Below are 15,979 nucleotides of genomic sequence, written 5' to 3'. Positions count from 1 at the left end.
AGTTTAAAAAAAAAACGCATTACGCACTTATTTTTCAACTAAAAGCTTCTTATGAATTTTTAAAAAAACACATTACGCACTTATTTTTCAACTCAAAAAAAAAAAATAATTTAAAACTACAATCAACTACAAACGATTTTGGACCAGAACTCATTAAAACTGAAGCTGTAGCTGTAAAAAGCTTCATAAGAATTTTTTAAAAAACGCATTACGCACTTATTTTTTAACTAAAAAAAAACAATTTTAAACTACAAACTATTTTGGTCCAGAATTCATTAAAACTGAAGCTGTAGCTGTAAAAAGCTTCATATGAATTTTTAAAAAACGCATTACGCACTTATTTTTGAACTAAAAAAAAAAAAATTAACTACAATCAAGTACAAACGATTCTGGACCTGAATTCATTAAAATTAAAGCGGTAGCTGCAAAAACCTTCATATGAGTTTAAAAAAAACGCATTACGCACTTATTTTTCAACTAAAAAAAAAAAATTTTAAAACTACAATCAACTACAAACGATTCTGGACCTGAATTCATAAAAATTGAAGCTGTAGCTGTAAAAAGCTTAATATGAATTTTTTAAAAAACGCAATACGCACTTATTTTTCAACTAAAAAAAAAATTTTTAAACTACAATCAACTACAAACGATTCTGGACCTGCCCAGCAAAAAATCGGTAATCGCTTTTAGTGGTAACGTGTTCTAGAAGGCATAGCGTTGTAATGCCTTCGAATTTTTTCACTTCTTTTAGGCATTGTAGGTAATGCAAAGTAGAATGTCATACAATATTTTATTTATTTCGCTTCTTTGTTTCATTTTGGGGAATGCAAAGTAGAATGTCCTATAATATTTCTTTCTTAATTCGCTTCTTTGCTTCATTTCAGGGAATACAAAGTAGAATGTCCTACAACATTTTATTTTTTTTCGCTTCTTTGCTTCATTTCAGGGCATGCAAAGTAGAATGTCCTACAATATTTTTTTTTTATTTCGCTTCTTTGCTTCATTTCAGGGAATGCAAAGTAGAATGCTACATCGTAGCCAGCTAAAAAATAGAATGGATATCCAAAAAATCTTTTTCTACCGTTAGTTTCTGTGGAAATTTGTCTCGCATAAAAATCATGTTTTGCTTTGTTCAATTTGCAGCGAAGTTGAAGTCAGTCAATGAAGTCAAGTACATGAGTGAGGAAGTACAATTTTAAGCTTAATTAAATATGCATGTATGTACATACCGATTTTTAAGTAAAATCTAAATACCCAAATACATACATATGTATGTATAAAAACTGATTTATATAAATTTTAATTAATTTTAATCTTTTAACACATTTTCTGATTTAATATATGTAAATAAGTATGTACTCATCTGGGCATTCTACATTAGTTTCTCTGTAAGGCATTCTTTGTTCGCTTCTCTGGATTCTGTTTATGCATGCGTTCTCCCTTCGTTTGAAGGTAATGCTGCGGGTAAGGGCTTACCGCCAATGACATGCCCATGTTAAAATAAGGCCTTCCTGAAGCGAAAGGGTAAGCGATTCCCATCGCCTAGCTCGTTTCCACTTTCGCTTCTGTGGTAATCGTGTTTTTTTGCTGGGTGAATTCATTAAAATTGAAGCTGTATCTGTAAAAAGCTTCGTATGAATTTTTTGAAAAACGCATTACGCACTTATTTTTCAACTACAAACAAAAAGAAACTTACTACAATCCTCCTGAGAGTTAAATCTATCATATTCTAGGTATTTTATCAAAATGCATCAAGGTCGGGTGCCAACTTCACGGAGCTGCAAATATCTTCGCTTTGGTCTTCACTATGCTAGCTCCTATTGAAACATACATGTGTACATACACGCTTATAAAAGACCATTTGCTTGGTGCTATGCTCGCCGCTCCACAATAGGGTTATTCTCGATCAGGTGCATAGTGTTAACATGGTGCATAGATAGCATAAATAGCATTATTGGATAAGTTTGTTATTGTTTCATGTGTTCAAACAACAACAAAATTAGCCATTCATGCTATTTATGCTATCTATGCACCATGCTAGACAGTACGCACCGGATCGAGAATACCCCTAATGTTTTTAGCCTAAACTGTTCAGCGAAAACCAAATCAAAAATTACAATTATGCTCTGTTTGTGCGAGCTCATAACGGTTAAATATCAGAAAATAATTTTGTCGCAGCATGCGTGTACAGCTCAGTGATGAAATTGATGGTACAATTTTACTTTTTTGGTACATTTTGGAAGCCAAAAGTACATTGGTACTACATTGACATTTTTGATACATTTTTGTCAAGATACGGTACTGCAGCACAATTATGTCGAAATACCACACTCTATTTACTTGGAGTTTTGAATTTTTGTGCATAAAAATATAGTCATATTTTTCTACCATATTTAGGTAAATACGTGTGTTTATTAAAAACGAAACTCTTACTTAAATCAAAAAAAAGTTGCTGTCATAATGGGTCTATTCATAAAATTTTCCAGTAAGTACTAGCAGCCAGAGAATAAAATAATCATATCGAGTAAAATTGAGGGGAAGACTAAAATATGAGAAAAAGTTATTGAACGCAAAACCAGTAAAAACATGCAACTACGCCATTCTGACTTTCTGATAAGTAAATTTGGTAGAGTGTTTTTGTATTCTCCACACAAGATCATCCAGCAGCAAAAATTCTGAGCAGTTTGCAAAATTTGCAAAAACTTGCAATCTTCGAAACAGCTGATAACTTTCACAGTTGCAATAGGTGGTTCATTTGGTAATTTATTATCCGCTTGGTGCATTGCTCCCAATTTTTTTACTATTGAATACTTTTTATCTCGGAATGAATAAGTTTTTTTGATACCACATTATGACGCGTTCAAAAATAAAAGAATCTCCTCCAAGCACCCTTCCTTGTTTCACTAAAATTAAGTAGCTATAGCTACAAATGTGCCTTTAAAATTATCCCATTTTCGTTTTAACGATCAACTGACAAATTCGGCCAGAACCTTTCAGCATTATGATCTATTTTGGTACATTTCTGGGAAAAATATGGTACAATTGAAAAATTTTATACAGCAGCCATAGTTGACGCGCGGAAATTAGAAAATTAGAGATTAATAGTAAATTAACTAAACTGAACTTTTCTTCCTTCCTTTTGTTTATTCACGAACACATGTTTGTGGTCGCAGGTTTTCGCAGGTAAAATTTTTCCAGCAGAAAGTGGTGATTTCCCCCACTTTGCAAGATTTTAGGTACGAGAGCACGGCTATTAACTTGTTTATTTCTATAAAAGGAAATGTCTTTGTAAAACTCCCATTCCGTTAAATGCAACGATTTTTTGAAAATTTTTGTATTACTAGCACTTAGATAATAATATAACTTTTATGCTTTTGTTGATTACCTTGCGTTTTGGTGGCCTTTTCAAACAATTGATTTGCACTTATGGTTTCCACCTTCGACACGCCATGTTTTATATCATGATTTTTATACAGAAAATCGAAAAACATATGTATGTATATGTAACTATGTATGTATGGTCTTTTAAATGTTGGTACTTTCTCGGCTTATTTAGTACAGTTTTTTTGGCCATTTGGTACAAAATTAAAAAACTCATTTATCATGCTTGGTACAGCTTCGCTATTCAGTGGAAGCGAAAACCACACTACTTTAGCATTTCTGCTTTTGCGCGAGCTCATAACTGTTGAATATCGGAAAAGAATTTGGTCTCAGCATGCTTGTGTATAGCTCCGCTGTTCAGTGGAAGCGACAACAATAGCAGTACATTTGCATTTTTGCTTTTGCGCTCGAGTTTACGCTGGCGAACATAAAAAAGTAGGGGTATTCTCTGAGTCTTGCAAAGCCCTTGCACGGTGCACGGATTGCACGGTTTGCAAAGCTGTCCCATACGAAAACCAGTTTTAACCGTGCAATCTGTGCACCATGCAAGGGCTTTGCAAGACTCAGAGAATACCCCTAGTATGTTGTAAGTAGCATGCGTGTGTGGTCCAAAAAAATTAAGTTGCAATTTTAATGCGGCACCCCCTAGGATTGTTCTATATCGAAAAAAATATACCCCTATTTTTTTATTTTGAAATCAAAAAATATTTAGGGGGTGCTCAAAGCGCTCAAAGTTTTCCATGTATTTTATATGGCGAAAAAACCATTTTTCGTAGAAATGGTATAAAACTCTTAAAAATCAACATTTTTCAATCGGAGCAACACGCGAAGCTGTTTTCAAATGAGCATTCGTTAAGTACGAGCGCACGCGCTGAGCAGCCAGCGAGCGAGTAAGCAAACGAGGGCAGCACAAGAGTAGAGCGGCAAGCAAACGAGGGCCTCCTTAGCTCTGCCCTCGCGAGGGCGTCGTTGCGAGCGAGGCACTCATTTGCAGCAGCAGACGAGCGGAGCGAGTAAACGAGCGAGGCAGATGAGGCGAGTAAACGAGCGAGGCAAATGAGGCAAGCATATTAGACAGGCAAACGCGTTGTTTGGTCGGCAAAAATGTATGGGATAAAAATTGCAGCAACTAAGAATTTCGAGTAAAGGATTGTATGCACGCATGCAGATATGTATATAGATACATATGTATATACACATATGTTTGTTTATATTTATGTATATATTCTCATGCACAGAAGAATAGATTCGTGCTATTTTGACCAGTTTTATCTACTAGGTAGGCACATATGTGCATACATATCTATGTAGGTATAATGTTTTTAATGTTCAATAATTTCTTATAAAATTTCAACTTATACACTTAGGTCTCTTTTTATGCGGTTCTTTTTTATGCGGATTTGAATTTATGCGGTTTTTCAAAACCTTTTCGCTGTAGCGATTTTGCTTTTTTGAGAGCTTTTATTACTTTTTTTCAATATGTAAGGGGCAATGCTTCTGATAAATAATTTGTCTTTGTATTCTTACATACGAGTAATTACTAAGTAATTTGACTAAGTAACTATGTGACATATGTATAAATGAGAGTACAATATTTATAAACATCATTATTTTGTCTTTCATTTCATAAATGAGTAGGACATCAGCATTTTCAAATGAATATTCTTGGTTTAGCCCCCATACATATGTATGTATGTAGGATAATACAAACTACTATTTGATAATTAAGGCTGGTCCACATAGAACTTTCGCGTTGACTTTGTAGTTGGTGTTGGTTTGACAGAACGCAAGTTAAAAGTATACGTTCTACAATGAAGCTTGGCAGAGACTACTTTGGCCACTAAATTAACATATTAACGAGAGATAAATTAATATTTCATATCAATAATTGCATGAAAAATTATATTTCTTGCCTTCATTTGATTAAAAGGAAAAAACATTTAACTTAATTTTATTTATTTGCAACAGCTGGCGACCGACGCAGCGATCGTTCTGCTTTGTGTTGTGTTTTGGAAATGTGGACGGCTGCTTTGAAATTCGACGCCAACGCAACGCCAAAGTTGTATGCGAACCGGTCTCTATTCTTTGTTTATGCAAATTTTCCCATGTCTACATATCCATATATACATGCATACATATGTACATATGTCCTTAAACAACAGGCCACAAATAAATTTTTTCACCAAGGACTATAGGGGTATTCTCTGAGTCTTGCAAAGCCCTTGCACGGTGCACGGATTGCACGGTTTACAAAGCTGTCCCATACGAAAACCGGTTTTAACCGTGCAATCCGTGCAATCTGTGCACCATGCAAGGGCTTTGCAAGACTCAGAGAATACCCCTTATATTTCATTCAGGTATACAGCATAACTGCTACAAGTAGCAAACTATTTTGGGGGTGTTAACAAGTGCTTACTTGTTTTTTGTTTCTGCGGCACAAACGATTATAATATCTTCGTTACTTACTTTTCTCTGTAAAAACAAAATACATGCATATGTACATACATACATAAATGCATATATACATAAATACGTACATACATACATACAAACATATATAAATATGCATGTTATGTGTGTACACATGTATGAATATAACTCTAAAAAATAATTCATTCCATAATCTATGCTTATGTATGTAATCAATTTTATTTGTTGTTTTAAATGCTGCCTTAATATAATACTTTACATATATATATGCATATGTACATACAATTATTAACATACTTTCGTACATAATCTATTGACATACATTCCCACATGCCAAAAATTCATGTGTTGTATAGTACACTCGGAGCGCTCGCTCGTCGCTCACTCGTCTTTCCTAGCAGAGTGAGTATGGAGACAGCCACTCGCCTCGCACTGCGAGCGAGGCAACACACAACAGCCTCGCTCGTTTAGTAGGAGCGCGAGCAAACAAGCAGCGCTCGCTCGTTTGGCGAGCGAGCCAAACTTCTCGTGCCTCGCCTCATTGCTGCTACGAGTACGAGCTGCGAGCGCCTCGTTGTCTGCGAGGCATTGAGTAGGAGTTTGCTCGCTCGCTCGCTCGAACTCCGAGTTTTTGCCCACCCTGGTTCTCTTAAGGAGACTTCCAGTATTAATATCCAATTGTTTATTTAACTATATTTTATGATTAAAGATTTTTCCATTGCATTTTCTAGAGGTTTTGGAGGACCTATAAAATATAGTTACTATGAAAAAAATGGTTAAAGAGACAATTGCGTATTATTACTGGGAATCTCCTGAAGATAAGAAAAGTTTTCCGATCGAAAACTGTTGATTTTCAAGGATTCTACACTATTTCTACGAAAAGTTGTTTTTCCCCCATATAAAATACATGGAAAACTTTGAGCGCTTTGAGCACTCCCTATTTTTTTTCAAAATAAAAAAATAGGGGTATATTTTTTTCGATATAGAACAATCCTAGGGGGTGGCGGCATTAAAAATCCGACCTTATTTTTTTACATACATTTTTGGACCACTTCAGTGTACAGCTTCGCTCTTAATAAAAAGCGAGAACAAAAAGGGGCTTTCCAAAGTGACGCGTCCCTGCAAACCATTTTTACAGAGTATTCTGAATCGTAAAGAAATTTTAACGAATTCGGAAAGATCCCATCCGATTTTTTTCCGAATTTTCTAAAATGAAATAAATTACGCACACTTCCATTCTTTTACGAAATTTCGGAAGAAAATCGGTGAAGAAACGAAAATAATGCTGCTATGTGAAGAATTTCTTGCAGACTTTTTTCAGAATTTTCTTTATTTTTCGTACAGAAATTTCTTTACGAGTTCGTGTCAACCCCTTCATATAATTTTCTTTGAAGATTCGGAAAAAAATCGTTACAGAAATCAGATACTCCTAAAGATTTCGTTAAGATTTCGGGAACTTTGGTTTGCAGGGGTAGGACAATTTAACTCGTTTTTGTTCAAACTTTAAAGTAATATCTCTTTAAATATAAATTTTACAAGATTCAAACTCTTGAAATTTGAAGCCAAATATCCCTTTAGTATAAAACTAATGAAGTATTAAATTTACTTATAAAATTAACACAGAAAAGTGAACTTTTCTAAGAGTGACGGGTACGACGATGATGAAAATGTTTCCTGTATAAATTATATAATGCTAACAATTTGAGCCAAAAGGAGCCACATGCCACTTTGGAATGCCCCTTTTGCTTTTGCACAAGCTCGATAGTTTGATGTCACTATAGCAATAATAACCACTTCAGCATTTAAAATTGTACAACACTTTATTTTTAACAAGTCAAAAATGTAAAATCACGTGTAGACACTATACGATACGATTCACCGATATCGGCCACCGACAGCCTCACTTTTCATATTTTATTTACTCGAGACGCAATTTTTTCACTAGATATTAATATATTTATTTACCAATTAAAATGGGGACAATTTCCTGTAGTCCCCAGCTTTCGACGAGCTCCTTCAATTGTTCTGTCGATGATTCGTCCATTTTGGCGTAATTACTTGTTGAATACTTAAGCCAAACTGAAACCTGTTTCAGACAAACTGCAGAGTCTAGCGTGCGGATCGGGATGAAAAAGTAGGTGCAATTGTACCTTTTTCCGACGTTTGATGACTTAAAGGTACATTAGGTACAGTCACTTGATTTTAGGTACAATCATCTTTTGATCAGTTTTTTATTTTTTCCTTAATATATTTACTTGTACGCACGGGAGAAGCTTCGCTTTCATTTTGAAGCATAAACAAAATAAAGAAAAGTGATCAAAAGGAAGAAATAACAAGTAAGAAAGTCTAAGTTCGGGCGGAGCCGAACATTAAATACCCGGCGCAGGTACCGCTACATGGTAAGCCGGTGTGTATCAGTTTTGAGTAAATTAGCCTCCTTAAATTTCGAAATATTGAAGTTTCAAGCATTTCTGAAATTTGCCGCTATATGAAAAGTGGTCGTAATTTGAATCTGATTCCAATAATTTTCAACGTTTTGCTTCTATGTGGCAAGCACAATAATCATACCGAGCTTGGTACAAATTGGTAGAACGGTTACCGAGATACATATATGTGATCATAAGTGGGCGGTGCTACGCCCATTTTCCAAAATTTTGTCATAAACGTATTTCTTGGCAAAGAATTGTTGCAAGCATAAATTTTGAGTAAATTAGCTTTAATATTTGTTGATTTATCGAAGAATTCGTATTTCTCCAAAATACCGTTATATGGGAGGTAGGCGTGGTTATTGTCCGATTTTAAAAATTTTCGGCCATTTGGTATGCTGTAGCAAGTCTAACAACTGTGCCAAGTTTGGAAGAAATTGGTGCAGCGGTTACCAAGATATACACATGTATCCATAAGTGGGCGTGGCTACGCCCATTTTCCAAAAATGTACAATATTCTTATTTTTCGTCTAAAGGATATTGTAAATATCAATTTTGAGTGAATAATCTTCAGTAGTTACTAAAATATCACAGTTTTCGTATTTCGGAAAATTACCGTTATATGGGAGGTAGGCGTGGTTATTGTCCGATTTTGCCCATTTTCAATACCATCCGTCCTTCGCCCGAAAGAAGTGCACATATCAAGTTTCGTTAAGATATCTCAATATTTAATCGAGTTATCGTGTGCTTACCGCTTAATCGATTTCTCTTTTCATTCTGATCATTTATGTATACATTTGTCTATATCTATCTCGATTCGTTTTGCCTGTTACAAACAACCGTTATGTGAACAAAGTTATAATACCCTTGTGCACAAGTGCGCTCGGGTATAAAAAAAGTCATATAATGTATTATCTTTAACATTTTACATTGCATTTAGAGCAGCCACTACGAATAATTAACACTTTACTTAGCTATCCTCAAATTCGTAATTTTGTTCTATTAATTTTGACGCTTATTTTCACTTAATCAAATTCAATGGCATTTGCGGTCAAATGAATGAAAACAAATTGTTAAATGAGACCAAAAAATGGTCTTTTATTTGATTTAGATCAGAATAGACCTTCAGGCGGCATGTACGTGCCCTGCTTAAGCGGTTATTTGTAAGTTTTTGGTCCATAATAGGTCCGTTCTTTTGCAACCGAGCTACAAAAGAACACTCGCTTAAATGACGAAATACACGCAAAGCAACAACACAAACTCGGCTATTTATCCGAGTTCAGCCAGGTCGGTTAAAAAATACGCGACCTGAAGAGTAGTGTTGTTAAGTGAAAAAACTGCTCTATTGTGAATTGCTAATGGGAAAGCAGAGAACGTACATATATTTATAGAGAAGGTCCAAGAACGAATCAGCGTGGAAACTGTCAAATACCAACAAAACTGGCGAAGCGCATTTTAAGAGCGGCAAGCCAGAGACAATCGAATTTTAACAGAGCCCAGCCAGAGGCAAAATAAATTTAACAGAAATTGTCTCATCAAAGCAAATGCATATTTTTCTTGTTAGACATGGAATGCTGACGGATTTTTACGTTTTTACAACGCTTTTATTGTTCTTTAAATTGGTTAATTATTTAAAATAAATGCATGCGTGGGTCGAAATATGTAATATGTACATATTGTGTACATGCATATGTATGCGAGAGATACAATTTTGTGAATATAAAATGTGAAAGTTATGCAAATATGTAGTATGCAATTGGCAAATTTGGTGGTGATTTGCCGTCGGCATTTGGGTTGAAAAAATCGACTTAAATTCTTTTTTACCGATTCATATGGTAGATGCTACGCTATTTTCAATGCAACAAACCACAGTTTTCTAGCTGCCTTAGTTTTCTCACAAATCCACTTCAAAGATGGATACATTGACAAAGAACGTACAAATGCATTGATTGCACTGCACGTGTTAACTTCAAAGTTGCTTTTGTCGAAAAGTTATTTATATTGAGAAAAACTGTTCATTACCATTTTTCACTGTTTTCATAGTAAAAATAAAGTCGACACTAAAGTTAGTTACAGTTTTTTCACATACCTTTCAGTGGATTAGGCATCTGTGAAAAAAAAGATGCAACTAACTTGACTGAGAACTAACTTAAAAGTCGACTTTATTTGGTCTACGAACATGCCTCAATAGTTTTGGAGTCAGATGAAAATGCATTTCCCCATGCATATGTATGTAATTACAAATGTGCACACTACTGCCAAAATGCTACGCACATACATACAAATGTACATATGTACAACTCACGGCAGCATACATACATATGCACATAATTACACGCATACTCAAATACAACAATAACTATTTCTTTCATAACCGCATGCGCGTATTTCTCAAGGCCAAGTAAATTCATTCATAAAAATAACCGCAGCACATCTCCCCGCAAATTCATCACCAACAAGCTCAACTTTTTCAATCCGACACAAAAATTCTAAAATCTTAAAATAAAGAAATCTTGGCCAGTCAAGTGAAAAGTGGCAACTATTTCTCTATATCCAGTAAAATAAGTTATCTCGAATTTTGCACATTTTTGGTAATTTTTGGCAAAACACTCTATATCTATGTTCCATATCAATATTTCAATCATTAACTAGATTTTGAGATGTAATTTTAATAAACATTAAATAAAAGTGTACGTTTTCTGCAGGAAAATACATTGATTAGTTTTAATAAAACCAAAACTTCTAAAATCACAAAAATATGTGGTTTTATCGGAAGTTCTCAGATGTAACGTGGCAACTTAGCTCGTTTTCATATTTTTCGGTCCGAAATTGTAAAATTTTGGTCCATGACGCGCCACAATTTTTGTACAGGTGGGTCAATGTGCCTTGAACAACTTTTATATATATATGTACAAAAAAATTATTTTATTTATTTTTTAATATTAAAATTTTCTATGCTTCAAAGCGTTTATAAAAATATATTTACATATATGCACGGACGATTTTGAATATTTTTCAACCGTAAGCAAATCTTCAGTACCATAAAAGATTCAAACACATCAAAGTACAAGCAATGCAATGTCCAAGCTAGTGCTACTCCACTGTACATGTGTATATGAAAGTATGCATGTATGCGTGTAAAAAATGCCAATCCCAGTTAGTGTTTAACCCATTTTAGCGGACATAGTTTTTTGGTTCCGGCTGTTAATAACACACTATTTTACAACGCCTTTTATGTTTAATCTTCATGAAAGTTACATGTATCGTCGAAAACATGGTTACAATCATAATTTTAAATTAATTGTTATTATTCTCCATACAAAATGTACAAGTTTTGCTTTATTAAATGCAAAGTTATGCGAAAATCTAAATATTTCGCAAACGTAGGGTTAATGGTTTCGCGCACGTGCCAATCTGGTGCCGATTCGCAGAAATTGAATAATTTGGGCCGATGGAAGCGGCGAGGGGAAGACGAAAGCAGATCAATCGTATATATGTATGCACATATGTACATTTAGAGCCATACCTAAATAAGCGCGTCAAGCGTTAAACCTGTCGGCCTCTCTTCTTCTAGCGTATATAAATTTAATGCGTCAGAGAGAGATAAAGATACAAGCGAAACGCTCAACGCGCTAATTTAGGTACGGCTGTTAGAAATGAATACATACTTACATTTTTACGCGTTTGTCTTTTTGGATGCATGAAAAATTTGAAATAGGTATTGAAATGAAGTTTACAAATATGTGCTTTATAAATTTAGGTTTAGTTATTAATAAATTAGATATGTAAATGACAATGTGGGGGACAAATATGCACATGAGTAGCGGAGGTGCCACCCATCGAATGGCAACTTCTTACACAACTTTATTAGAAAAGATTTGAAAACTGCATTATTTCCATAAATATAGAAAATATTGAAAAATTTCTCAAATAGTTTCGTCTTAGATTAGCGAGATTTTTACTAATTGCTGGGAAAATCCGACGTTTACAGATTTTTAGTATTTAAAAAAAAATTCTTAAGTCGAAAATAATTAAAAACTTAATTATTTCCATAAATATCTGAAATGCAGAAAAAAATCATACAGACTTTCGACTTAGTTTAGGGAGATCTCTAGAAAAAAATGGAAAATAATTCTTATCACAGTTTTGTTTTTTTTATTCAAAAAATTTCTAAGTCCAAAAGGTTTAAAAACTTCGTTATTTCGTTAAATATCGAAAATTTGGAAAAAATTCTCAAATAGTTTCGGCCTAGTTCAGGGAGACCTTAAAAAAAATCTAAAATGATTTTTTTTTTTAATTCCAATACCAATACAGTTTTATACTTAAAAATGTCACAAAAATTGGAAAACGTTTTAACGTTATTTGTACAAATCACCGAAAAGAAATTTTTTTCCCCTACAAATTTATTTACAAAGAAAGTCTAACACCAAAAAAGTTTTAAAGTTGAAAATCTAACAAAATATCACAAAATCGAAAAAATTCTATATAACATTTTCGATTTATTTTCACGATATTTGTAGAAATAACCGGAAAAGAGAATTTTTTTGTCAAAAAATGTTTTCACAAAAAACGCACACTTATGAGAGTTTTCTATTTGCAATCATTAAAAAAATATCACAAAAATCGGAAAATGTTATATAATATTTTCGACTTAAATGCATGTTACTTGTACAAATCAACGAAAAAATTTAATTTTCTTACTAAAACAATTATTTTCACAAAAAATCTAACACTTTCCAAAATATCAGAAAATCATCATTATTCATATTTAATTAACAGTCCAAACGCTCTCGTGAGATTTAGCTGTGTTAATATTCTTCTTTTCTGCTTTGTATTTTGCTTTCGCTGTTAAGTATTCCAAATAGTTATTTGTCGCTCTTAAAATGCGCTTCGCCAGTTTTGTTGGCTCGAAAAATGTGGCATTCACAGTTTTCGGTCCTTCTCTATACTTTACGTTCTCTGGGGAAAGTGGAGAGGGAAATTTTTGTTTTCGTATATACATGATTTATATTTTAAATAAGTATATATATTACGCAAATTCCTCGCATAATTACTAATTTCTATTGTTTTTTGTGTCTAAATCCCGTTGAACTAATCACGTGTTTCTTGCCAGCTACCAGCAGGGTTGCTTAACTAGCTAAAAAGAAATTTTACCCGAGTTGAGCATTCTTTTGTCGCTCGCTTACAAAAAAGTGCAGCTAATATCATCGATATAGGTATGGCTAAAGAAAGAAAGTTGTGTCAAAATATGGCGACAAATTTTGTCGTTATTCGCCCATACAGTGCAGTGTCTAGGATGTCTTCAAATTTCATATTTTCTTTAGATGAGAACTATAGCTATTTGACCCATGTTCGCTTTTTGATTTCTGCAAATATATTTAAAATGCTTTCGAAGTTACTTACGGCAATTTGATTATTTTCTCTAGACTTGCTGCACCTATTAAAAGGAATCGGATAAATTATCAGACTTTTCAAGTTGTTTTATAAACAGCTGGATAACGAAGTATACTTCGCAAAGTGTGTTTTTTGTCTTTTTCGCCAATATTTTCCAGTAGTCAAAGTTAGACAAAAACAAGTAAAAAAGTCTAAGTTCGGGCGGAGCCGAACATTAAATACCCGGCGCAACTATTAAATATATGTTTTTTCACCTTTCCGAAACCTACCGCTAGATGGTAAGCCGGGGTGTATCAATTTTGAGTAAATTAGCGTCCCTGAATTTCGAAATATTGAAGTTTCAAGCATTTCTGAAATTTACCGTTATATGAAAAGCGGCCGTAATTTTAGTCCGATTTCAATAATTTTCAACGTTTTGCTTATATGTGCCAAGCACAATAACCACACCGAGTTTGGTACAAATTGGTAGAACAGTTACCGATATACATATATGTGATCATAAGTGGGCGGTGCCACGCCCTTTTTCCAAAATTTTACCATTAACGTATTTCTTGGTAAAGGATTGTTACAAGCATCAATTTTGAATAAATTAGCTTCAATATTTACTGATTTATCGAAGATTTTGTATTTCTCTAAATTACCGTTATATGGGAAGTGGGCGTGGTTACAGTCCGATTTCGCCCATTTCCAATACCAACCTACATACCAAATTTCGTTGAGATATCTCAATTTTTGCTCGATTTATCGTGTACACGGACGGACGGACAGACGGACAGACGGACAGCGGACAGACGGACGGACAGACAGACAAGGCTTAATCGATTTCGTTTTTCATCCTGACCATTTATGTATACATTTGTCTATATCTATCTCGATTCGTTTTGGCTGTTACAAACAACCGTTATGTGAACAAAATTAATATACCCTTGTGCACAAGTGCGCTCGGGTATAACAACGCTTCTCCGATTCCTATAAGACTTATAGTCTATAGATATAGGCTCAGTTAAAAAAAACCTAATCATGTTTAAAATACATCCATCTTTTGAATTCACGTTTTAAATAAAATGTATAAAAAAAACTACAAATGAATGATGTCACTTTTTTTAGGTACAATCTGTCTCATTTAGGTACATTTATTTTATGATATTAGGTACAATCTGAAATTTCCATTTTTCATCCCTGGTGCGGATACATTGTAAAGGCCTGTATGCAGCTCTCAAGAAAAGCAAAAACTCCATATAAAATGACGTACAAGAAAAGGCTAAGAAATTTTCTTGAGTCAAATTTCCTTAAGGCAGTACGCAGTTCTTAAAAAATTTACTACGCTTTCTACTACGGTTTTCTAAAGTTTTTTGTGAAAAAAGAGCACAAGGCAACCCAGGTTTGCAACAGAAATATATGCCCGTTCCATTATTTCCTGAGGAAAGAGTGAGGCAACAGGCTGTGAAGTATCAAAAATGTCAAAATTCCTTGGGCACACACGAAATAATGGCAAATTTTTCTTGACCGTTTTCTTGAGAGCTGCATACAGGGCATAAGCAAGTATGTATGGGAGGGTTGGCATTTAGCAAAAGCAAAAGTGTATTAAAAACATAGATAAAAAGTAGTACGGACAAAATAGTAGTAGAATGAAAAATTGTATAGAAGCACGGTGTGTTTGCATATTCCTAAGTTAAAAATGACAATTGAACATGCAAATACAAGTCGCGTAATTTTTTTTTTCTAACATGAAAGCATGTTCTTTTATTTTTGTCGAAAACTTTTTATAGGCTCATGATCCAACCACGCAAGATGAAGCATAAAGAGAAAAAAAAGTAATTTTTGGGCGCATGTTTGTGCTAACCGATTTATTTTCGTACCTATTTTTCAATCGATTACCGCGCACTTCATTTAATTATATTTCAATAACAAATGTATTGAAAATCGCTCACAAATCACTTTCGATATTGATATAAACTGCCCACAAAATATATAAACAAAGAAATGTACACAACAAAACAGTGATGCCACTCAAAAGTGAGACATGGTAGGTTTTATCTGCAATGGAAATAATTTGTGTGACATTAGATGAATTAAATACACATTAAATACACATGAGCACATGTGCGCTCAGATCTGTTTGAAAAAATCATGTTACTTTTTTTTTAGTGTACAATAGTTAAGAAGTTTTGCCTATTTAATTACAGAAACTAAAGAATTATGGCTCAGAGAAAGTTTTTGCTTGCAATCTTACCCTTATGTACGAAAAACTACGTTCATCTGAATTATATACATATATTATTTACTTTGAATTAAAAAATAACCAGTTTCTCCTGAAAATGTTTATATTTTTATTAAGCTTCTATTAA

This window comes from Rhagoletis pomonella, unplaced genomic scaffold (assembly GCF_013731165.1).
Source record: "Rhagoletis pomonella isolate Grant_MI unplaced genomic scaffold, Rhpom_1.0 Rhpom_scaffold_00003, whole genome shotgun sequence".
Taxonomy (NCBI): Eukaryota; Metazoa; Arthropoda; class Insecta; order Diptera; family Tephritidae; genus Rhagoletis; species Rhagoletis pomonella.
This window is presented reverse-complemented; position numbering follows the sequence as displayed.